The sequence below is a fragment of the Ooceraea biroi genome, chromosome 1, assembly GCF_003672135.1.
Source record: "Ooceraea biroi isolate clonal line C1 chromosome 1, Obir_v5.4, whole genome shotgun sequence".
NCBI lineage: Eukaryota > Metazoa > Arthropoda > Insecta > Hymenoptera > Formicidae > Ooceraea > Ooceraea biroi.
This window is the reverse complement of record NC_039506.1, coordinates 18,063,674-18,088,604: the sequence shown is the minus strand read 5'-3', so window position 1 is coordinate 18,088,604 and position 24,931 is coordinate 18,063,674. Positions and strand designations below refer to the sequence as shown.

At 37.0% G+C, this 24,931-nt stretch overlaps 1 protein-coding gene across 3 annotated transcripts in view; it reads right to left on the bottom strand.

Annotated features, from left to right (window-relative positions):
- Window positions 1-24,931, bottom strand: part of LOC105283323 (octopamine receptor beta-2R) — a 150,155-nt gene that overhangs the window by 49,557 nt on the left and 75,667 nt on the right. Inside the window, exons 1-2 of one of the 3 annotated variants that reach the window (XM_011345978.3) lie at window positions 20,953-20,998; window positions 19,562-20,280 (exon numbers count right to left, since the gene is read on the bottom strand). The exons of the other annotated variants lie outside the window; for them this stretch is intronic. The gene's annotated coding sequence lies outside the window, so the exon portion shown is untranslated. Of the gene's footprint in view, window positions 1-19,561; window positions 20,281-20,952; window positions 20,999-24,931 lie in introns of those variants that run through there. 3 annotated transcript variants of the gene reach the window in all.

Below are 24,931 nucleotides of genomic sequence, written 5' to 3'. Positions count from 1 at the left end.
GTTTCTGTACGTTCAATTTCAAAAAAATCAGATCAACAACTCCATTTAGAGGAGTACGAGACCTTCGCGGAAAAGGTGACAAGCTTTTTACATACCGATCTAATATATTCATCTCATTAATTTTTCTAGGCCTTATAAAGCAAAATGTAATGTCCTTGACAAAAATGTATAAATAAATAATAAACGCATAAATAAGTCACGAGAAAAAACAAAAATGTATTAATCTTCCCGAGCTGATGGGAGATCACGTCTCGCGGATCGATTCTGCGAGCCGCTTAAATCCCCGAAAATGCCCGCCTCGTGTCGGATATCGAATCGAATCCCCGATACACAAATTAATGATAATTAATACTATTGAGATATGATCGCGCGCCTATGATCGGAATTTCAAATGCGCGATCCAGTTTGCAACCGAGATATGTTTATTAGCGCTGTTCAGTCAAGGTTAAACACATTGTTACTCTCTCGCCATTGTGTGTCGCGTTACGGGTTATACGCTTCGCGGCGGATAATCCTGCCGGTGTTACGGCCAGTGTGGCGTCCACGCTTAAGATGCAAGACGCGAAGCCCCGCGCGTTAGAGCCGACTTACGCGATCACCCGCAGAAGCGGCCTCATGCGAGACCCCGCGCTGGATTATCATAACTCGTCCCAGAACGCTGCTGGAGCAATAATCGTGTTTCGCTGTCGTCCGTCATCGCCGCATAATTCGTCACCAGAGGTTCCTGAATCTCTGAATTTTCAACTACGCTCGCGCTTCGGAATTCCAGAATTCCTCGAGAATCGCCCGCAGCGCCGAATGGCGACGCTACGGGGTTTCGATGGTAAAGGAAGGGAAAGGATGAGGGGAGCAAGTTCAGCGGTTGCTTTTGTCAATAATTAATTAGTCGATTAGTCTCAAGTTAAATTGTTATACGAGATATTCCGCAAATTTCATCGCGAAATCAGCTAGAATTAATTCTATAATGCGAGAAAGATAGAAATTGAGTGAGGAGTAATCTTTATTGTAAATTCTGATACATTTTTATAATATGGCTAATATATATATATATATATATAAAGAAGAAAAGAGGGAGACTAAAAATTATTATGTAGAAAAATTAATTAATTGTTTATGAGCAAGATTGTGCTAAAACATTTTATAGCGCCTGATATCTATCTCATCAATGAAATTGATGGAATAAATCAATTTTTCTCACCCTTTAGTTTAATGAAAACAGCAAAAATATCTGCTAATAAAAAGAACTTTAATTAAACTTTGTCAAACACTTTTATATCTTTAATCAACGACACAAAGAGCTAGATACAATGTAAAGGCTGTAAAGTGGATCGAAACATGTCGCTCCATATTATAATAAAAAGTCTAACGATATTCAAGATACGTTAAAAAAGCTTTCTCAAACTACACAGGTCTTCTCTGAATACTTCTCTCTGTGTTTAGAATTCTCGCGGTTCCAAATTCGCTAGAAGGGAAAAAGAGAAAAGCTGAGGAATAAGAAAAAGAATTCTCTTTTATTCTAACACAACAAAAGCAGGAAAAATTCTCATAGTGAGAATTTTTCTGCCGACAAAGTATTTTTCGGTAGGAAAATGGTAATAAAGGTAGAGAAGGTGACATGGTGAAATATACGCGAAGTGGTATATACGTGAAAAATTACAATTCCGGCAGCGCACAATGTGGAGTTTGTTAGACAACCCCGTCGAGTAATTACATTGCAATATTTCTTTTTCTTCTATTGTGTTTTATTGCGCATCTTTATTCGCCAAATCAAGGGATACGAGTACCAGATAGTCTAGGCAAAAATTACTGAGTTTTAATTAAAAACCAGGTTTTTTCAGGGTAACATGGACCCAGATATATAATATAATTCACGAAACTATAACGGCATATAGACCCGCAAAATACGTAATAACCGAGCAAAAGCTTTTCATTTTAGAAGAAAAAACTGCGAGCGAAAAAAACGAATATATGATGCATAATAAGTTACATGCTTTTTCGAGACATTTTTAAAATATAATTATGGAGTTGTATAATAATAAATAATTTCGAATTTTTCGAATTATATTAGTATTAATCGTAAGTGAGCAAGTAAGAACACAAGAAATAGCGAAAATGTTGAGGATATTAAATAAGATCCTTGCACTGCGTTTAAAGAAAGCTGCTTACATGAATTAGATCCGTTTTATTAAACAATCCGAAAAATCACTTATTACCTATTATTATCGCAACGAGCAACGAATCCAATTGTAATTCCAAATATTTAATCCGACTTGTAGACCCACCATGACAAACAACATTAATACAGATTATATGTATATTGTCATCCACCCAGTTCCACTAAACCTCAGATTCATTGAACATCTGCAGAATATACAATAACCATATTATTGTACCATAAAATTTCCATGTCACGCGCACTTCTTGTCAAGCGAAATCGCTGAACTTGAAAATAAAAAAAACTGTAAACTGCACATCGTTGTTAGTATCACAGAATCTTTTCCGATCATCTTATCATGTGAATATCGACGTTCCTGTAAAGTCGGCAAATGCGAGAAGGATTGATACGTAATTTTTTATTACAACGATAAACGCGCGCGCACGTTGGGAAAGTAATTTCGCAAATCGTTCAATGCAGATCTCCTCGTTCCTTCTGCCGGACATTTAAAAAGATTTACAGCGAAGCGATATTAAAATTTTTAATATTAAATGTTTTTCATGGTAGTACTATGTTCTCATCACTTTGCGTTAGCTAAGATTCAACTCATCAGAAGTTAATCTCTTAAATACTGTGATGCCGTGATGAGATCTCGTTCGTAGTTTTAACAAAGATCAAAACGGTATTGAAAATTTCATCCTTATCGTCTTAATGTATTATATCGTTATCACTTTTTATTTCAAATTTAATTCGTCGGACTTGTGAATATTAAATAACAGCACGATCAAATATTGTTTCTAATTTCAGCAAATAATTAAATGATAGCGGAAACAAATTTTTCAAATTGAGTATGTTGAACTTTGTTCCATTACACTGTTATCACTTTGCGTTTTACATTTATTGCGTCGAGAAATTTCCTCGAATGCAATAATTAGATCCCATTTTTAATTTTGGCAATGAGCAAGGTGATGTTGAATTCTTCAACATTAAATTATATTTTTATCTGTCTTTGACGTTTATCTAATCGGAATTCAATTTTTCAAATGTTACAAAATGTCATGCTCCAACCTGCCCCCGGAGAAAACTTGACAGAGGATTGCTTCGGAATTGCAGAATTCAGACGGTATTACGGCGCCGTCGTGTTATTCGGTGACACCCAGTGTGCACGCTCGGCATACCCTCGCTCGACCCCTCCCTCGGGCCTCACCGAGGCTCGCCGTGCCCGTAATCCTCAGCTGATCCGCGGCACGAAGGCGGCCGTAATAACGCCATCAGAAGTCTCGTGGAATCGGATGGAATTGAATTTCATGCCGTAGAAAATGACGAGCCACAAGAGGGCCACTCTTTCCTCCGACGTACTCGACCTCCCTCCCTTCTTCGCTCTCCTCCATAACGGAGAGTCGGGAACGAAGAATACGCGCTTTTCCAGCGCGAAAGACGAAATGGAAATCCGACGTATGTGACAAACCTTCCTCGTGTGTACACCTGTGTGTGTATATACATGTATGTGTGTACCGCACGACGAATCGTGATATCCGTACACGCGGCGTGAAAGGGAGAGAGAGGTAAAGAAAAGGAGAGGGAGATAGAGGAAGAGAGAGGGAGGGGGAGAGTAAGACTGGGAGAGAGACAGAGAGAGAGAGGAAGGGAACGAAAAGGAGAGGGAGATAGAGGAAGAGAGAGGGAGGAGAGTGAGATAGGGAGGGGGAGAGGAAGACTGGGAGAGAGACAGAGAGAGAGAAAGAGAATGAAAAGGAGAGGGAGAAGGTAGAGAGGGGTAGGAGACAGAGAGGGGCGAGAGGTGACAAAAAAGTACGCATCTCATAAACTTGCGATGTACTTCCATGTACAAATACCGTGGATATTCCTCGAGAGCAATGGCGTGCAGTCATACGCATCACGTATCCGTGTAAAATCCCCACAGGTACCGTGATGCCGTGCGAAGGAAGACGGTACGCTTGACATTTCTTCGACACAGAGTCATGAAAATGTCGAGGGATACGGTTATCCCGAGTGTACAACCGATACAATACCGTTAAATTTTCATGTTACGCGAGGGAAAGAGGAGTCAGCAGAAAATTCGTGAAAATTCCCTCTTGTGCCTGGCACGTCTCGTTTTGTCGTGCTTTATTCCCCTCGGTATTAAGGTGGCAAATTGAGGCTTGCCCGTGGTCTCAATGTCAGTTCTATTTTCTGTCGGATCTAGACACAGCGTGGATTCTACAGTAAATCGCTCCTGATACTGCCTCTTCGGTTTACTGCTAATGTCTATTTATCTGTTACTGTTGGAGCACATGTGGTGTAATTATATACGTATTTCTTGAGATTTATTTTTATTCCTTTCTCTTAGAAAAAATTGCTTTGTCTGAAATAAAAAATTATTAATATCGATCATGTCTCATTATCGCAAAAGCTAATGATTTATTATGAAGGATTATTTATATATGTCTTGATAAATGCGTGTGGTAGGAATAAATATCACTGCATTCTGCGTTGTATTGCTAATAGCTCTGAAATGTTTGAAAACTGCGCGTGTTATTCCACTGTTCAGAAATTTTTTTATTCGACCAGTAGTTTATTAATTCGGACACCATAATTCTGGCGACGTAGTATTAAAACTTATTTTATTTTTTACACGTTGTATTGCAAATTAAACTGATAAAACAATATCAGTTGCAAAAGATGTGATACATTGATATCGAAATATGAATTTATGGAAATTATTTCAGAATCTTGCAAAGGTTTTTAGTGATCTTTGTAGAATATTTATTTTTAATGTAAGTCACATTCTCCTACTATGTTATTTTTTAATAATTTTATAGTTTTATAGTTTTTGAATTATTTAATTACATCACTGACCAAATTAATCCTAGAGATTAGAGAAAAGAAGTAGTCATCACGATGATAACCTTTATGATAAACTTAGTTTAAAATATTTATAGAAGTAAAATTATGTTGATTATATAGAATTGCTAAAACCATCAGTGTATTGCGAGAGTTACGAAGGACAAATAAGATAAATGAATCCTTTTTTCTACTGTAACAAGTAGAACGATGTAATAACGTAGAACAACATTAAAATCATGGCAGCGGACGTGATGACCTAACGAGCACATTTCAATCTCGATTCTGCGACGGAACTTTTACGAATTTTTAATGATTTCCTCTTTTTTTAATGAAACTATCACTCTATGAAACTGACGTAACGTCCATCATGAAGCAATGATTCGCCGATGTCCGAGATATCAGGGAAGAAGGGCACATGTTCGTTTTTTTCAACTAGAGCATGTATCCGCCGCAAGTCATGACGTAACGATCGGCGGTGCGATCACACCTGGCGGAGCGAAAAACCAATAACGAACGACTTTTGCCATAGAGATTTCATAAACAATGGATCACCGTTCATTGTTATCGCCTGGTGCAGCGTCGATAAGATTGATCGCAATAACGTCCGTCGACTCTTTCGCTCCGGCGAAAATGCGAAAAGTCATTTAAAAGCACAAGCATTGCGATTCAATTATAGAATTTAATTGTAGAATTTTCCACATCGTACTCTTACATCACATTTCAGAGTTGCAATGTTACACTCTACATAGATTGCTGCAAAAATATCTTACCAAAGTATTTATTTTTCGATCGTTTTTCTTCAATCGCGATGAATTGCACGGCGATTTTATTCGTATAACTTTACAATTAGAGTTAGCAAAAAATTATAGAAGTTAATAATTAAAGTATAAAAAAATTATAAAAATTAAGTATAGTTAGTAAAAAATTAATAGTTTATAATTAATTTTCTATAATTTCAATGCTAATTCCGTTCAAACAAATTATTTGATTTTATGTTGAGATAATAAATAGAGAAAAACTTTATAACAGTAAGCATTTTTAAATTTTCTGAAAACTGAAAACTTAACTTTCGGAAATTATTTATATATTGAGGACAAGAAGAGATAAAGAATAAATATAGATATATCGCATGTAGAAAGATAGAATAGGATGAAATACACATATCAGCGCGACGCATTGATCCAAAATAGACTAATGCATTTTATTGTATATAAAACAAATGCATAGTTTTGCATAGTATATGTAAGTATATGTAGCTCAGTGATCCGCTAAACGAGATAGTCACGACGAATGGCGAGCATCGTTGCCGCTTTTGTCTTGTTGCATAAAGAAAAATAGCTAGCAAGATATAGTAATGGTTATAATATATCATGGAAAATATGGAGGTAACTGTAACAAAATATAAAAATAGCTACAGTTAAATTACCATGACTCTATTTATTATTTTGACTGTGACGGAGTATAATAATTTTCGAAATATTAATTTGCTTCTCTTTCTCTTTCTGGATGGATTTTATGTAGCTTGCAGTTTTCGCGACATTATTATAAATTATTGGTCGTAAATTATTGATTAGCCATAAATAAAATCGCACAGCAGTTATTATGTTTCAAAATATGATGTGCAATGATTGGTATTTGGAAATTGGGGATTATTAAATTTACGTACTTGTATAAACTAACAACCACAATTTATAACAATAATCGCTATGTAAGCTGATTCAGCCATTTTAACATACATGATACATGATAAAATTACTGTTTTATTTAAAGGAGCCTCATATCATTTAGCAATATTAATGCGACTTGATTTGTATTACCATTATTAGTCAGCTTTATGAGTTTAAAGAGGAATGTCCTACAAGCCCATGGCGCAAAAAATAAAAATAAAAGTTAATAAATTTAAACAAACATTTTCTCAGTTGGTAATTATAAGATTTTGCTTATATTAATATTAATACACTGTTAACTATTAGTTTTATATCTCCTTTATTTACAATTTCCTGACATTTCTCCTCTTGTAAACTTATCCTCAAACATTTATACAACTTTCTTTAGTTGTACAAATTCGAGATTTATTTAAATTATTAGAATCGAATGTACAAACAGGTAAGGGAGCGATAAAAGCAATAAAAATAATAATTTAAAACAATCATGAAAACTGAGCTCTTGGACTTTGACCTATAATGGACTTTGACCTATAATGGAAATATTAGGTATCATTACATCGACCATCATTATATCATCCAAATTTATACAACTTCCTTTAATTCAACAGATTTATTTAAATCATTACAATCGAATGTGCAAACAGGCAAGGGAGTAATAATTTAAAACAATCATGGAAACCGAGCTCTTGGACTTTGACCTATAATGGACTATTGACCTATAATGGAAATATTAGGTATCATTACATCGACATATTATCCGTATAACATCCCAGATTTATCAAATATATGCCGCGAGGCAAAATGCCAAAATCGAATCCATCCACGGGCGTCTTCCGGGGTGCAGACTGTACGTAATTTTCCAATAGTCGCGTATCCTGCCAAAGCATTCCACCTAAACGCAATATCATGCCGCTTTGTGCCCCATCGCACTCGTTGGTAATTAAATTCTCCGTGTAGCTGAAGCAGTTAATAGGAGGCATACACGAATTTTCGAATATACGTGTACACGTTACCGTGTTACAAACTTACACGTAAGTACACAGACATCCACCGGACGCGAACTATCTTTGTTCGTCGACAAAGTCAATTGGACTCGGTGAACTGGACAAGTTTTCGGAGTTTTACATTGTCTGCTTTACGGAGATCGTAGAAAAGAAGAAGAAGAGACGTTCCATTTGAATAATAGAATGTTCGAATAGCAAGGCGCTCACATAATGGCGTATTCGAAGGTATGGAGGTAAGGGAACAATGGAAATCCCACCGTATTTATTGTTTCGGTCATAAAGGACCGGAGGACTGCTATCGCGTAATATGTCCCCTTAGCAGTGAGATGGCGATTCAAGGTGATAGATTAAGACGTTCGTGCCGTACCTTGTCATCAAGCACTTAACACAAGTGATATCACTTACTACGTAGTATTTACCTAAATGTATCCCAAAACCACCGGTAATAATATTTAAGAGCAGATTCTATGGAATATTTTTATTCAAAATACTGAACATGTTGAATGTATGCCAAAAACGATTATTTAAAAAACAGTATAATTATGTTTGCATTCTATTGGGTTGGCCAAAAAGTAATTGTGTTTTTTTCCAATAGATGGACATACATGTCTTGAAATGTAACTAACTTCATTCTAAACCGCAAATTCATTATGTAGGTTAACAACTCACGGTTCAAGCTTGTTTTAGAAAAAGAAAGTACACGATTTCGTTAACAATTGTTTGTTTGCCGTCGATTTCAAAATGGAAAATCAAAAAGAACATTTTCGTCATATTTCGTTTTATTACTTCCGAAAAGGGAAAAACGCTGTGCAAGCTCATAAAAAGTTATGTCATGTATATGGCGAAGATGCTTTAAAGCTGCGGCAGTGTCAAAATTGGTTTACTAAATTTCGATCTGCAGATTTTAATGTGAAAGATGCACCACGCTCAGGAAGGCCAATCGAAATTGATGATGACAAAATAAAGGCACTGATCGATTCGAATCGGCGTTTAACGACCCGAGAGATTGCTGAGAATCTTAACATATCGAAATCGAGTGTTGAAAACCATTTAAAACGACTTGGATACATTAGTAAGCTCGATATTTCGGTACCACATGAGCTCAAAGAAATTCATCTCACTAAGCGTATTGACATCTGCGATTCTCTTTTGAAACGTGAGGAAACTGATCGATTTTTGAAACGTATGATAACAGGCGACGAAAAATGGATCGTCTACAACAACGTCAAACGAAAAAGATGGTGGAGCAAGTGTGATGAACCTGCTGAAAGCACTTGAAAAGCAGATATTCACCAAAGAAAGATTATGCTGTCAGTCTGGTGGGACTGTGTATTTTGAGCTGCTTGCAAGGAATCAAACCATTAATTCAGACGTATACTGTCGTCAACTGGATAAATTAAATGATGCCATCAAACAGAAACGTCGAGAATTGGTGAATCGCAAAGGTATTGTGTTTCACCATGATAACGCTAGACCACGTACAAGTTTGGTCACTCGTGAAAAATTGTTGCAGCTTGGATGGGATGTGTTACCATGATGTTACCACATCCACCATATTCGCCAGACCTGGCACCATCAGATTACCATTTGTTTCGTTCTTTGCAAAACGCCTTGAATGGTAAAACCTTGACTGCTGATGAGGATATCAAATCGTTCTTGTAATTGTTTTTTGCTGAAAAAGATAAGAACTTTTTTGAGCGCGGAATCATGAAGTTGCCTGAAAAATGGCAAAAGGTAATCAAACAAAATGGACAATATATTGTTTAATAAATTTTTGTTTCCCATGAAAAATTCGCCTTTTATTTATATAAAAAAAAACGCAATTACTTTTTAGCCAACCCAATATGTTATTATATAATTATATAATTATATAATTATATACTTGGCGCAATTTCCTGATGACTTTGTAAGAAAATTCTTCGATTGGCAAGTGTGTCTTAATCTTCTTTCCTTTTCGTTTCTTAAGAAGCATACATCTTCTCAGGAATAATAATGATAAATACATTTGACTATTCATTTTATTTAATAACAAAATATTTGCTACACCAAGAATTTTGGAAACTCACGCCAGCAGAGGTGATCCACGCGAGGGTGAATAACAAAAATATCCATGATTTTTATCACGATAGACCAATAGTTCTTTTTTTTACGATATACAGATAACAAAAATACAGCGATAAATCGAAATGCATTGCTTCGCACGTGCGTCGCTTCGATCAATCCATTTGTTCCGTCGATTATCGCATATTGATCGCACATTATAAGGCAAGCCGGTTTCGAAATGTGTATTAATCTCAACGTTTTTTCGGTATTTTTTCCATTTTTTAATGTTAAACGCGGAGTCGAAGTGCGCGAGTTTTTCACATGCGATCGCGTTGCCGCGTGCGCTCGCGTACCGCGAGATAAATTCTTGATAAAGCGGCAAAGCGCGTAGGCAGTAACACATAAAACCGTGTATGGGCGTTTATTCAACGCTTACATGTCCCTGGGCACTGGGGACGTTAATGTAAATTGAAGAATTTAGATGAAAATTTGGCCACAAAGGACACCAAAAAAATATTGTACTAGTAGGTACATGCGGTTTATAAAAAAAAGCGACTGCTTGAGCATACGGGGCTTATGACCGAACAAATTTTAATACGCTCCGTCGCTTGAATGCCATCACGAGGAAGACAGGTACTTTCGTTACTTGGAGTTACAAGAATTTTTCCATTCTTTCAAAAAGATAACGCTTTCAAGACTTTTCGTGTTTGGAACGCTTTGTAGATGTGATTTGGTATACATGATTTTGATGTGTCCCGAGCAGTCCGCATATTAAATGTGTACATGTATGTTTACGTGGGTGCAATATTGGATTAGTCAATAATTTATCTTTACACACATACACACACTGTATGAGTGCAGAATATTTATATAGATAGAACATTCAACATTTTTTTTCTCCGCACTACCCACCACAATTTAAATTATTTGGAGACGAAACTTTTGCCATCAAAACGGCAAAGTTGTAATGGTTTTCAAATGAAAAGCATATATTTAAAGTTGGCAAATCATATCATTAAAAGTCCGCATGCTCAAATATGGTGCATTACATCATGTAAAGGCGTCCTCCACACACAGGTACATGTAAAACTACTTATTGAGCCTCAACATTTTGCTATATGAAAAAAAGAACATTCATTCGATAATTTCTATATTATATTCCTATCCTATAGATGACTGTACTTTTTTTGTTATTTCAATAATAGCGAAATTATTCTGTCCTTTTTTACCAAATGTTGACCAAAAACAGAACGGAAACTGCCATTATTGGTAGTGACAAAGAAATATGAACGATATGTCGCGCGAAATTTAAATGAATCTAATTAAACTTAATCCTGAAACATGAATGAATTTAATTTCACGGTTAATATCTAAAAGTGCTACTCCAAAAAAATTCAAATTTTTTTGATAGCAGTCAACAAAATTATTATAAAAATGAAATATAAAACTGAAAGTTTTTTAGGAGGGAGGAGAGAGAGGCAAGTCTTTATTAAAAAGTTAACAAAGAAAGTTTACTGAGGGAAACGTATTTTTCTGACACCGTGTACATTCAATAGAGCGTTTATTCGTGTTTATAAGCTAGTGATCCGGTGTCTCTATTGAGAAATATTACCGCTTATTCAGTCGACTGTTAATAGTGGGCACGATCGATAGTTGTGCAATTGCCGTGTTACATACAGGCATTAGACATTTTTTCGTATAACATAACTGCCATCGATTTCTTGCAATGTCGTAGCGCACTTCCTGTTACAGTTTCGTGCAGTATTTGCAACGGACCGGCATCATTAAATTTAGATTTAGTATTTTAATGTGGAGATGCCAAAGACGAAAAAAGAAAAAGCGGAAAGAAACAAAAGAAGATACATTTATCCTTACAATTAATGCATCTTCTGGCAATTAAAAATATAGTTTGGTAATACGTTAGTACGTTTTTAATTTACGTTTTTAACTATATTACTATTCATTGCGCAACATTTGTTACTACAGTCACCAGATCAAATTTTTTTGAAAAATAAATTCAACATAGGATTACAAACGACATATGTTGATTGGTCAAATTTTATAAGGGAGCAAAATGTTTTATTGGTGACACAAAACTTCTTCGCTGACATTAAGTGAAGAAAATGTGATTATGACAGTCGATGAAGCAAACTTCGGCGAATAAAAATACGGAATTTTGAACGCGATAGCAAAAAGTTTTTGTTAAATCTTATTATATCAAATCGTGGTGCTAATATTTTGCAAATAATCATTCAGCATACACTAGTCTCAGTAGCTTAGGTAAATGAAAATTGCGTAACTCTATACGAATTATCAAATTTTCCTCCCCCTTTTTCCCGCCCACGTATTCAATTTACCACGTTTAAATAAATAAATAAATAAATGCCAAGTACGCTCTATTAAAGTACATTTTAAAATCTTTTGGAGAATATTCGGAACAATAATCCAATAACGCATGCATTTTTATTGTAGGTTCCCTTCACCTAACTGTGAATCACAGCGAAAAGTTTGTAGGCCCAAATACAGGAAATCACATAAAACATTGATCGAACCTGGCGTGATATGTGCTCTGAGTTACGACAATATGGGCGGATAAAATATGTGCAGTTTCATAGCCGAATTTCCGTTTTGACGTGTTTTTCCGGATCAATGCGACCGTATTCATACCTTCTTTTTCTTTTTATCAAAGCTTCATGACGACTTCATGTATAATGTGAAATAAATAAATCAATTTGGTATATATAAAATAAAGTATACATTCCTTTAAAACATGGTAAAATGAATGTAAAGAATTTTACTCCCTCTTAAAAACTGTCATTTGATTTTTATAATTTTCTCGATTTTTATAATAAATGTCACATTTGATTTTTATAATAATTCTCTTGATTGCTATATTGAAAAAAACTTGAGTTTCTAGTGGAGTGACTTCTATAGATATTTACCAAAAGCTTGTTGCGGGTAAATTTACGGTAAATAAAGATCGTGTTATCTTGACACGTAAAGCACATTTGTTTACCATCAAATCATCGCAGATGATTGCAATGTCCATTAGTCTCGGAGTGGAGATACCACCTCATAAATGACGAAACAAACGCTACCTATAAGAAAACGGAGAATCGCGAGGTCTTCGACGTCGTTATCTTACGTGTTTCCTCTATTGTTGGCGTAACAAGAACGGCCCACTTGGAATACGGAAATTAAATTCGTATGAGATGAACATAGATAGCGCCCGGTTGTTTTTGTTTTGGCAAGATGCACAAGGAGACGAAGAAACGCGAGAGAAGCGTCGTCGTTGCACTATTGTTATTTTTAAGCATTGTTGAAGGCTACGCGGCGCGGTGCGGAAGATCGCATTGATGTTCACCTGCAGATTCGCACCAATTATTATTGATAAATCGGCAACCTAATTTCAATTAACTCGTGAAATCATGTGTGGCAATATGCGTGTATGTATGCGCGTGTACACACATTTACGCGCGCATACACGTTACGTTATATAAGAATTTATCATCCTGCTTTTTAACCCTTAAGTACTAAGTCTGACAAATCTATGTCATTTTTATATTGTTGTTCTTGATAACAAAATTTTGCGACAACGGCTGCAATTTCCAAAAATCTTCCAAAAATTTTATTTTCTAGTCAAATGAATAATGAAAGTAAATATTTTCTTGCACGTTAAAGTTGTATAAGGTAAAACTATAAATCTCAGTGCGAATACTGATGCTACATTTTTTAAGAGCTCAAAAATTATTTTATTTTATTCTTTTATTGGTTATTTTTTATTTAACATTAGTCGTAAATCATATTTGTCCTTTTTTCAGATTTCATTAGTATATCTTCATAAAAATTTCCAATTTTGTTCAATTGAAATTCTTACTAAATTCATCAAATAAAAGAGACACTGAATTAGAAACATTTCGTAATGTGAAATGTTTTGGTTGTTCTGTTTCCTTTTTCCACGATTTAACAGATTATAATAAACATTTTATAAAGCATTGTACATTTATTTTTAATCTTAGGACCTTATTTAATTTAAAAGGAATGTACTGAATATATGAGACCCAAAGTGAGCATTCTTGTCTGAAATTGTCTGAAGAACAGGGCGAGCTTTGAAGGATTAAATCTCTCCTTTCTGTTCCATAGAAACTTATTTTTCGTCTTCTGTTTTCTCATTTTAATATAAACAATATATAATTATGTTTTATAATGTTTTCATATAACATTTTATAATATTATAGACTTTTATTGGCTTGGAAATTAGATCTTAAGTATTTTAAATAAAGATTATCACTATTATTATTATTTTAAGTTCTCACGTTGTAAAAGTTATGTGCGAAACATGCTATTAGTGTTAACGGGTTAAATCGATTTCGCTTGATATATTATATAATACGTTCGACAACATTAATTCCAGTCGTTCGTGCTCTACTTGCTATTCACGTTCGCAACTATGTATTTCTGAGCCGACATTGCGCAAGTCCATACGTAAAAATATCGGAATCGAGCCGTGTTAGACCTTACTGTCGGCCTACAGGATGAAATAAACGAGAACGAGAGGTCTTTTTCAATCACACCAATCAGGCTTCATCCGTAGTCGCGTCCAAATCGGAATTGATTTTTCGTTCGCTCGTGACCGACGTGAGAAACTTTCCTATCGTTACGGACGTTGTCCGAATGTTTCCAACGATGGAACAACAGACGGAAAGTAAAACGTTCCAATCAGGAACCCGAATAACTCCGTGGTAAAGGAATATAATGACTGATGTAATGATTATCTCTATTCTTTTACTACTGTTTTCGCACTTCTCGTTGTTTCATTTATTTAAAAAAATCTCCTTATTGTTTCAATATTTCGAAAACCGTTACGATAACTGATAAAAAGCGGAATGTTTCAATCAGCAACCAAATAATTGCTAACTAACCATGTGGCAGTAAATAATTGACAAAAATGTAATACGATAACTGAGTAATTTTATTTTTCCGTAGCAACAACAATTTTATGTTATTGTTTTTGAGTTACAGACATGGATTATTAACGAACAATTCTCTTTGCTGGTTTGATATTCCAGAAATCATTAAGACAGCTGATAGGAAATAGAAAACATTCCAGAAACCAGAAAATTACTAGGTAATTTCACGATAATCGCAATGTAATGATAGAACGGTTCCATTCTTCCTCTATTGTTTCCGCGTTTATCATTACTTAATTACTTAATTACAAAGGTTTTCCTGCTATTCCGAGAATCCTTAGAACAGAATAACAGATAATTTCGAAATAATTGAAGTCAAATAATTGAAATATTAGATGCGCAAAAAATTAAGCAATTAGATGTAAATTGGTGCTTTTTTAAAGAAATTGAGGTTTTATTTTCTTTTTTTTTTCCGAAAGGGAATTTATCAGCTGATAGGTGGAGAAAAATACTAGAAAGTGGTGAATATTTCGAAGTTCGACATGCTTATTTTTGTAATAAAGGCTCAATTTAAAAAATAAATACCGAATTAATTTGCACACCTTTCATAATTAGCAATACAATGGTTAAACAATTTGATTTTCGTACTCGTTATCGCTTAGTGCTGAGTAAAAAAGTTCAATGTGGTTTTTCAGAAGAAGAAAATTAAACCAACATGTTGAAAGCAAATAAAGACACTTTATACGGAAAGTAAGCACTCCGGCATAATCTGTAACCTTTTCCGACGAAAGACAAGTCTATAAAATGCCACTCCGCAAGAACTCGCGATTTCTGAAAACAAAGAAAGCACACAGCCAGCTCTTTTTTCTATTTCTATTACTTTTATCTTCCTTCGAAGCAACAACATTGAAAAACCGTATAAACTTATTCAGGTTGACATAACCTGGTACAAACAAAGCCTTTTTGCTGTTCTAATGCTCCGGCATTCGCTTTGACAACTGACAGAAAACAGAACATTCTACACTTAGAAGCAGAATAATCATCAAAAAATTTCGATTTAATAAATTTGATGATTGGAATTTCCGTCGTGCTCGTAGAGATAAACTATAATACTAACAGGAATCATTGAGACAACTAACTAAAAGTAAAGTATTTAAATAGAATAGTAGAAATCAAACAATTAAAAGATGTTTAATGATGATAATCAATTTTTAATGATTTTATTGAGTTGTAATGTATATATTTGTCCCGTCGTTTTAGTGTTTTTAATAATATCGATTGTAATATATATTCGTTATTAAAAACATTAAAACGGGAGGAATATATATCACAAATCAATATAATTATTTTTCCTAATGATTACATAATTCCTCTTCGTGCTGTCGCTTTTACGCTTGTATCATCGTTGAATAACAACAAAGCTTCCTTTGTTCTATGTGCGCTATGTTCCAAAATTTCTAGGATAATTGACAATAGAAAATAGAAAAGTCGACAAAGCCAAATAATTGCCAAATCATCATTTTAGACAATTAATTTTGAAGAAGATTACATTTCAATAATAAATTTAATGATTAATCGCGGATCCCATTTCCCTCGTGTTACTGTTTTCGCGTTTCTGTCATGTTTTTTCCTGCCGTCGCTTACTAGCAAAAAAATTTTCCTGCTGGTTTAAGCTGTGTTCCATTATCTAGAACTATTTGGAATATCCATCAATATTGTCGATACTGGAAGTACACGTCCTGTCCTTGTCCAACATTTGGTGAACGATTTTGAAGCGATTTCGCTAGTGCTGACAGTGAGTAACGGAAACAGCTTTAATATTTTGAAAATTGTTAAAACAATGGACTGCCAGCAGAATATTCTAATCGGAATAATAAAATGATGTCAATAAACGTAAAGTAACGCAGAGCTGACAACTATAAACGATTTAATTTTTTACTGTGCTATTGCAGTCGCGCTTGCGTCGTTGCTTAATAATAACAAAACCCCCTTACTGCTCTGATATTCCGGGAATCATTAGGACAATTGACTAAAAAAAAGCAGAGTATTCTATTTGAAGAATAATTGCCAAATAATTTTAATAGTGACAAATCATGATTGTATCACTTCGATAGTGTAACAATAAAAGCCATGAAATGGTATTCAATAGTAATAAGTTATGACACTATATATCATTCTTCATTGCTTTATAACAATAGAGTCTATTTACTGCTACAATGCTCCGAGAATTAGTAGAACAAATGACCCATCTTAAGCCGGCTACATGCCTATTGTCTTTGATTCTTGTCTGGTAATGCCTAGTAATGTCTAATGTTTAATTCTTCTCTAGTAGTGGATTTTGCTCTCTTCTGCCATGTCTTTATAAACTCTATAAGCCCTCACACATGCCCCACATTAGTAAGAAAATAAATATCGTTTACCTATACCTTTAAAATATTTTTTATTCCTTTTTCTTTCTACTTTAATAATCATTATGGTCATCCTATATATTACTAGGCATTATTTCTTTATTGTTTACTGATTTAGGCTTGTTCTTAAATCTACCGTTTGTTTTTATTCTTGAAGAGTGGAGGGTTACTTTGGAGGATATGAAAATATAAAGGTCAAAGAAAGTTTTATCTAATAACAAATATCAAAAAAGTTTCGGATAGTAGCAAAGTCCGAATATTAGATCGGGGCACCGTTTTCTACGCAGTTGCCAAACGTCTCACCCTTTATGTTCATAAGAATTCGAGAAGTCAATTGCAATATCTAGAAGCCGTTTGATACCATTTAATCTTCCTACTGCATTTTTCCTCCCTCCCACGCCTCTTCTCTCTCCTTCTCTGTCTTGCAAAGAGATCAAAGCATGATTTCTTATAAAACAAATATAACATTTAAGAGAAAAAAACATGTATTACAATTTACAAATTATTATTACACGTACACACATTTGTATAAACCATTAAATATATATAGTATTTTTTTAACACCCTGCATAATATATATATATATATATATATATATATATATATAATATAGTATAAAAAATATAGTAGATAGTAAAATAAAAGTATAGCAGACAGAAGTAAAAGTAAACGAATTTCATAGATAAACAAATACTATAAAAACACCGCAAAGTTATCTCTCGCTTATTGCATATATAATCCGACTGCCACATCAGCCGCTATTTCTCCCACGATTTTCACTACAGGGCATTCACAACGGGCGCGCGCATAGACGTAGACACGAAGCTCGCGCGACTACGCCGTCTCGCGACGGCAGAACTGCATCGCGAGGGTCACACCGGCAGACGAAATCTAGCGCAAGCGCGCGAGTGCGAACAAATCGCCGCAAATACTTATTTCTCATGTCACGCGAAGCAATACCGTGCGACACACGCGATAGGATCTCATTTGCTAAATATAATTTTCTCGCCTCGCGCGTACCCGCGCCCCGCCGCGCGACCTCGCCGTGCCGGTAAACAAAATCAGTTTGTCGACACGACACGACAGAACGCGAGGACGGAACAACGTGCGGGTGTAGGTGTTGTACAGAAATCTGCTAATAGCAGCTCCTGCGCGCGCGCATGCGCCGGAGCAGATTTGTGATTGGCGTCACGACGATTAGCGCGACAACGTTACGAAATTTCGCGGTCCCGAGCCCGCGGCGCGGCGTGCCGCTCGAATCGTCGATCGGCGCGATCGCACGCCGCGGATCACTTTTCCACGCGATTTATTTGGCAATATTCTGGTTGATTGATTGATGCGAAACACGAGAAGAAGATTTCCATCGAGTTGCCGCACGACGCGTGGCAAGCGTCGGGTGTATCCGTGCTAGTGTCACTCTTCAAATATTTGAATCAAAATTGCCGCGAATTTAAAATCGATCGCGGTTTGAAATAGATGGCGCGCGAATGTAGGTGCGCAAATATAATTTAATAATTATTTTTTTGAAGAAATTGTTTTTTGTACAAAAAAATAATTAACATAGCGATTTTCGAAATATTCGCCATCGTTTTCTAGTAATTCTCTCCATTTATTGGCCAGCTGTCGAATTCTCTCGCAAAAAGAGAAAATAAATGAAGGCTCAGTTTCTTTTTCCTCTCAAAAGAAGCATCGAATTAATTAGCGCACTTAATATGTAGAGCTTCCGAGTTTATGGTTGCGCTTGCAGCTTCCTTCGGCATTCAGTTGAGACCGTCTTGTGCTTCTTTCGCTCGCAAGCTATTCTTTTGCGTTATTTTCGTTTATGCGATAACATTCTGTATAAATGGTTTCCATTTTAAACGTTGTTATCAGTTTCCAGCACGTTGAAACGATTATCGTGAAGGGATCGTTCGTTACTTGGGTCTCCTCAAGCGGCAATTATAAGAAAATATTTATCGTATTTTGTATAATGACGAATATGAGATTTGAAGTATCATCTTGTTATGAGACAACATCATATTATATGTATCATATTAAACATGTATATATGTATATATGTATGTATGTATGTATGTATGTATATCACGTATGCGATAACAACCTTTTTAAAAGTAACTGTTTGTAACATTGTAAGTTGTAACAAAGTAATTTTCGTAAATAATCGTTCGATATTTCGACTTGTACAAATTGCAAAATTACAGAATTACGATATTTCAAATCATTATGTAACACATTAAACAAAACTTTTTCTCATATTTAGATTTCTTCGATCAAAAACAACAAACATTCATCCTTCCGAATAGTACCAGAAAATTTTTAATGATCATTCAAAATGATTATTCGATATCTGTATCTCTCCAAGCAGGAACGAGGCATCTACTCTATTATACAACAAATTACAACAGGCTTACAGAACCTGAAGTGATCGTCAACAACCGATATTTGTACCTTTTCAAACAACAACAACAACGAACAAACCGATCCCTCTATCGCCGTCACAGGAAATTTGCAAAATCGGAAAACTCACACGCACAACTTGAACCCGGCGGACTCCTCGCATCCTGTATTCCGGCGGCGATTCCGCTTGACATTCAGTAACATTCAGGGGTAGCGGGCGCGCCACCGAGTACCATGTCCCCGCACAAACACGCACTCCTGTGGTATCTCTCGTTGCAACCTCGCGCGGCCCTTTGCGCACCCTTAATCACGTACCCTGATCACCCTTATCACGACCAACTGTATCACTCGCTTCATTATCGCGGCACGTAGTCCCCGCTCACCGAGTCGCACAGCAGACCCGTACAGCAACAATACACTTCCGTCGAAGCGAGGGTTGAGCAAACCCGTCCGACTCCCCCGCCAGCCGCCCGAATCTCGAGGAGCATCTCCGGGTAACATCCGAGACTCGCGTCGTCGATCTCCGAGCCGCTCGATCCTCTCGGGTCGCCGGATCGTCGTCGGCGCCCCGACGCGCGGGACGCGTCCGTCGAACGGCCCTCGGGTCGACGAGGGTCACTCGATCCGAGAACTCCTCACTCGTGCCTGATCAGATCGATCTAGGGATCGGAGCGATGGATGGCACTCGGCAGCCGCGCCTCAAGCGTTCGCGCGTATCGGCCGAGAAGTCGAGAAGCGTTTCCCGATCTCTTCTCCCCGGCGATCGCTTCCTTCCTTTTCACGGGGAGTCTCTCTTCGCGGCGCCGGACGATCGCCCGCCGTTGGTCACCCGGAGCGCGGGAGCGGAATCTGCCGGAACGCATCGTGAATCGGACCGCGAACGAGACGAGACGTCGCCATCGATCGCGCTCGCGATGATGCTCACGGGAAAATCGGAAAAGTGCCGAGCGCGATGAGAGACAGAGAGAGAGAGAGAGAGATGTCCGCACGCGAGTCCAAGCTCGTGACGCGGGCCGGCGCAAGCTCCGAAAACCAGGAGCTTCGACTCTCTCTCCAAGTCGATTTCGCGGGGGCACGGACACACTCGCACGCGCGCGCGCGCGCGCGCACACACACTCTCTCTCTCTCTTTGTTTCTCTGTTTCTATCTCTTCCTCCCGTCTCTATTCGTCCCTCTCCCCCTTTCTGCTCTCCCTCTCGCACAAACTCCGGTCCGCAAGTTCGATTTCTTTTCGCCGGCGAGTTAAACGGAGGAATCACGGTCGCCCCCTCTGGAACCGCGTGATTTTCCTCAAGGAACGATTACTCGATCGAGATGAGGTGATATCGAGAGCAGGGAAGAGAGGGGAAGAGACACCGCAGAAATGGAAGGAGCGGGCTGGGAGACAGAGTGAAAGGGGGGAGAGAAAGAGAGAAAGGCAAACGCCGAAGGGGAGATCAAACGAAGACACGGCGGGAAGAAAAAAAAGAAAGGAAGGGAGAGAGAGAGAAAAGGAAGCGAATCTTCGAAGCACACGCGTACCGGGCAAAGCTCGCAGCGTGGCGGGTCGACCGCGACTGAATCGTTGTCGAGTCGACTGGGGTCGAGCTTGAATGAGCGAGCGTACCTCGAGCCCGCGAGTGGGAGAGAGAGGGAGGCGGGCAGCGTGCGCGAGGGACCGGGATAGAGAAAGAGAGAGGGTAGGCGCGTAGCGCGCCGAGAGGGAGGGCTTTAAGACACACGACCAATGCCACCAGCGAAATTTTCCGAGACTCGCCGCGCTGCGCCCGCAATCTTTAAAGGGATCGCCGCTTTTTCGGGCGCACGGCGACCCCGGGAGATTGCGAGAGTGCTTCTTGTGGAAGCGTCGAAGCACTCGAGCACCCAATCGGGTCGCCACGTTCTTCTTCGTCGATCGAAACGTCAATCGGGACAACCGAGACTTACCCATTACACCGTTCCGCTCGAGGGGTGGGATCGGTGCCGCTCTTTCAATTTTGTTTTTCTCCGCGGCGTTTTAATGCCGTTTTAATAATTTCGAGTAGACGATTCTCACGTCGTCGTCAAGACACGCGCGCACGTAGGAATGATACGTGAGAGGATGTAATGAAACCTGGTTATTAGGCGGCAGAAAATAAAAAGCTGAGACGAGTTTGTTAGAATACACTGCACGTGCGTTGACGGCGGAGGATATAACGAAGTAGAATTTCTGGGAAATTGCAAAAATTATTTTGAAAAGCGAGAGATTTTTAGCAATTAATGTTTGTATAACAGAGGAGCTTTTAAATAATCTTCGTAGAATGTTCATATTTAATGTAGCTAGAAAATAATTTTATGAACATTCCTCTCCCTTTCTCTCTCTAAATTATTATGAGAAATATCTCCCATAAGCATATTTTAACATCTTTTAAAGTTTTAGAAAATCGCAAATATCAATAAATCTCTGAAATTACCCACACACGTTTATAAATCCAAAACCACCTGTCCATAACATATTCGTGAGATCATTTGGGAGACGAACATCTTAACACAAATCCGTTAAGACTATACAAGGTGTCCCGGGTTTTAACCGACAAACTGCGGGAGCATATTCTACTAGTGGAAATAAGAAAAAATTCTTATATCGAGTTTGCTTAGAAATGCTTTATTACAAAGTTATAAACCAATATTGAAAAGGAATATGAGATAAGTAACAACGGATTTTTTCACAAAAATATAAATTATCTACGCAATGATTTAGTGACGCATTTCAAAATGTTGTCCTTGCACATCGATACAAGCTAGACATCGACGTAGTACAGAATTTGTTACGGTACGACATTCCTGAAAATTTGGTTGCATCTCAGTAACTGAATTAGTAATTCGTTGCTTTAAATCTATCTGGTACTCTCCTGTTAGGAAATCTACGTTGATACTCTCGTACGGCAGCTCGTGCATTTCCGTCACAGAATCCGTACACGAAATGAATATCAGTGTATTCCTCATTTGAAAACACTTTTGGCATTCTGATAGTAATTGCTAGCTGACACGACGATTGAAATCTAACAGCTACTGTTGTGAAAGTAACAATCATACTGAATCGTTTCAACATAGTGAACATGAATACATGTGAATACACGTAACATAAACATCTTCGACCTTCCAAATTCTACACTATGTTCCGTTGTTACTTATCTCATATTCCTTTTCAATATTGGTTTATAACTTTGTAATAAAGCATTTCTAAGCAAACTCGATATAAGAATTTTTTCTTATTTCCATTAGTAGAATATGCTCCCGCAGTTTGTCGGTTAAAACCCGGGACACCCTGTAGAGCCCATTTTAGACTGTGCAATATGTAAGATTTGACGCAATTTTTAAAGCAAGAAATATTGCAGAATATCATACACAAATTGCAAGCAAATTGCATGTGTTTCGTAAATTGCGCAAGATATTGAAAATGTGCATAGTCTAAAACGGGCTTAACAAACAATACAGCACACAAGTCACCTCACTGATAGTGTACTCGAGCGCCCCAAAATGTATTGACTGATATTAACGTTTAACAAGAAGTTATCCAGAGATCAAGAAACACGGTAGCGGCCGTAGAGTGCAAGCAGCAGAGAGGATATTTTATTATTGCGTATGACATTGCATTTATATTTACGCGAAGCTTCTAGGAAGGAGGGACAATATTGTATCTCTATAACGGTTGAATCAATTGATCTCTAAGTGAGCTCAATCGATTGTCCATTTATGTTATAAAAGTGTTTTCACTTGTATCCTCCGTGCTCTATAAGGGAGATACTCCGTCGCAAAGATGAAAATAGCTAAATTTCAATTCAGAAACGTCATCGTCCAACGGAATATATACAATTCGAGCTAGTTTTCACGCTAGGAGCGTCCACGACAGTGAGCTAAGGTAATATAATAGCTGAAGAGATCAGATCAGACGTTATGTGCCACGTCACACGTGAGTGCGTGCTGATTGATGTAAGCATGCTAAACGTCTGTTATGTATCACTGTTACACGTCAATGTCTCGAAATGATCACAAGAATATGATATTAATTATATCGAATGGATCGAATTTATTTTGTTATTTGTGATAAATTGTTAATGGTGATTTAATGTCGAACATGTTATTGTTTTGTGAAACGTATTTTCTGATATATCATGAATTATTCGGTAACAATTCTACAGCAATTTGTAATTCAACAACATGTCAACATTAAATCAATCATCCTACACACCCACCTTTCCCTCAAGATTAGTTTTTATTCTCAAAATTAAAATTGCCATGGAAAGGTCAAAAATTCGACGACATTCCGAAATTGGAACTGCTGTAACCAATCAACTGGAGACTATTACAAAAAAAGGATTTTTCATCGGCGATGCAATCGGAAGCTCAATAGTGTAATGGAATCCATCTTGAATAAAAAAAGTTTTAAATATTATTCTGTTGAAGTTTTTATTTTACACGAATCTTGTCTCGAAATTTATGCACCGCATTGTGTATGTTTGTACGTACAAGATGTTTTTCGGAAAAATAGCAACAAATACGTTCCATCTATTACGAACTAAATTTATCATTGAAAACTAGATTTCGTTAAACAATATAGAATGAAAAATAGTCTTGAAGAATACTTATTAAATAACTCAATATTCCAAAGAATGCGTCAATATACCGTAGCTGCAATCTTGTAACGAGGTCGCTATTTGATATGATAAAACGAGAATATAAACTTCTGTTTTATTAAATTCAGAAACTTATTTTTGAGATTGATTTCTTGCATTCCAATCTATAATTTTACAAATACAAAATATCGTAGAATAAAGGCAAACACTGACTTCTTAAGAAGGCTTTTCTTAAGAAGCGCCTTAAGAAGTCATCACCGGATACAAATTATTGCAATACGATAATAATTTAATCGCGGATTGTTCAGTTTAATTAACGAGATCTGCTCCTTGAAGTTTGTTATACTATTTTCTAGAAACATCCCGTATATCCTTTTAAAACGTGCAATCTTATTTTCTCTGCTGAGAGCAGAGAGGAATTTTATAATAAATACGGCAATGTTGCGAGCTTTCTTATTGTATTTTGCACAAAAGCTCCGTAAGGTGCCTCTTTACGAAGTATTAAAGCGGAATAAGATATATGCGGTCAGCGAGGGAAATTACGGCCACGAATGGACATAATTCTCGCCGAAGAAAATTTATAATTATACGAGGAGCAGACAAAAAGAGAGAGAAAGAGAGAGCGAGAGAGAGCAAGTGGGGTACTCTTGATTTATTAAATCGCTAACATAGTTGGCGCATAGTTTATCTTATACCAGTGAGATGCTCAACTGCTATGCTAACTGCCATGAATTACTGAACACGGCGTTTCCGCTGATGTTTACGGAATTGAGGAGCAAGTATAGCAGCAATTTTTATTCGCCAACGAAGTTTCAAGACATTTTGAAAATTTGCATGATCAATTCAGTCGGAGCGATGCAAATTTTTGCTCGATGGTAACAACATGTACTGCACGAGGAGTCGAT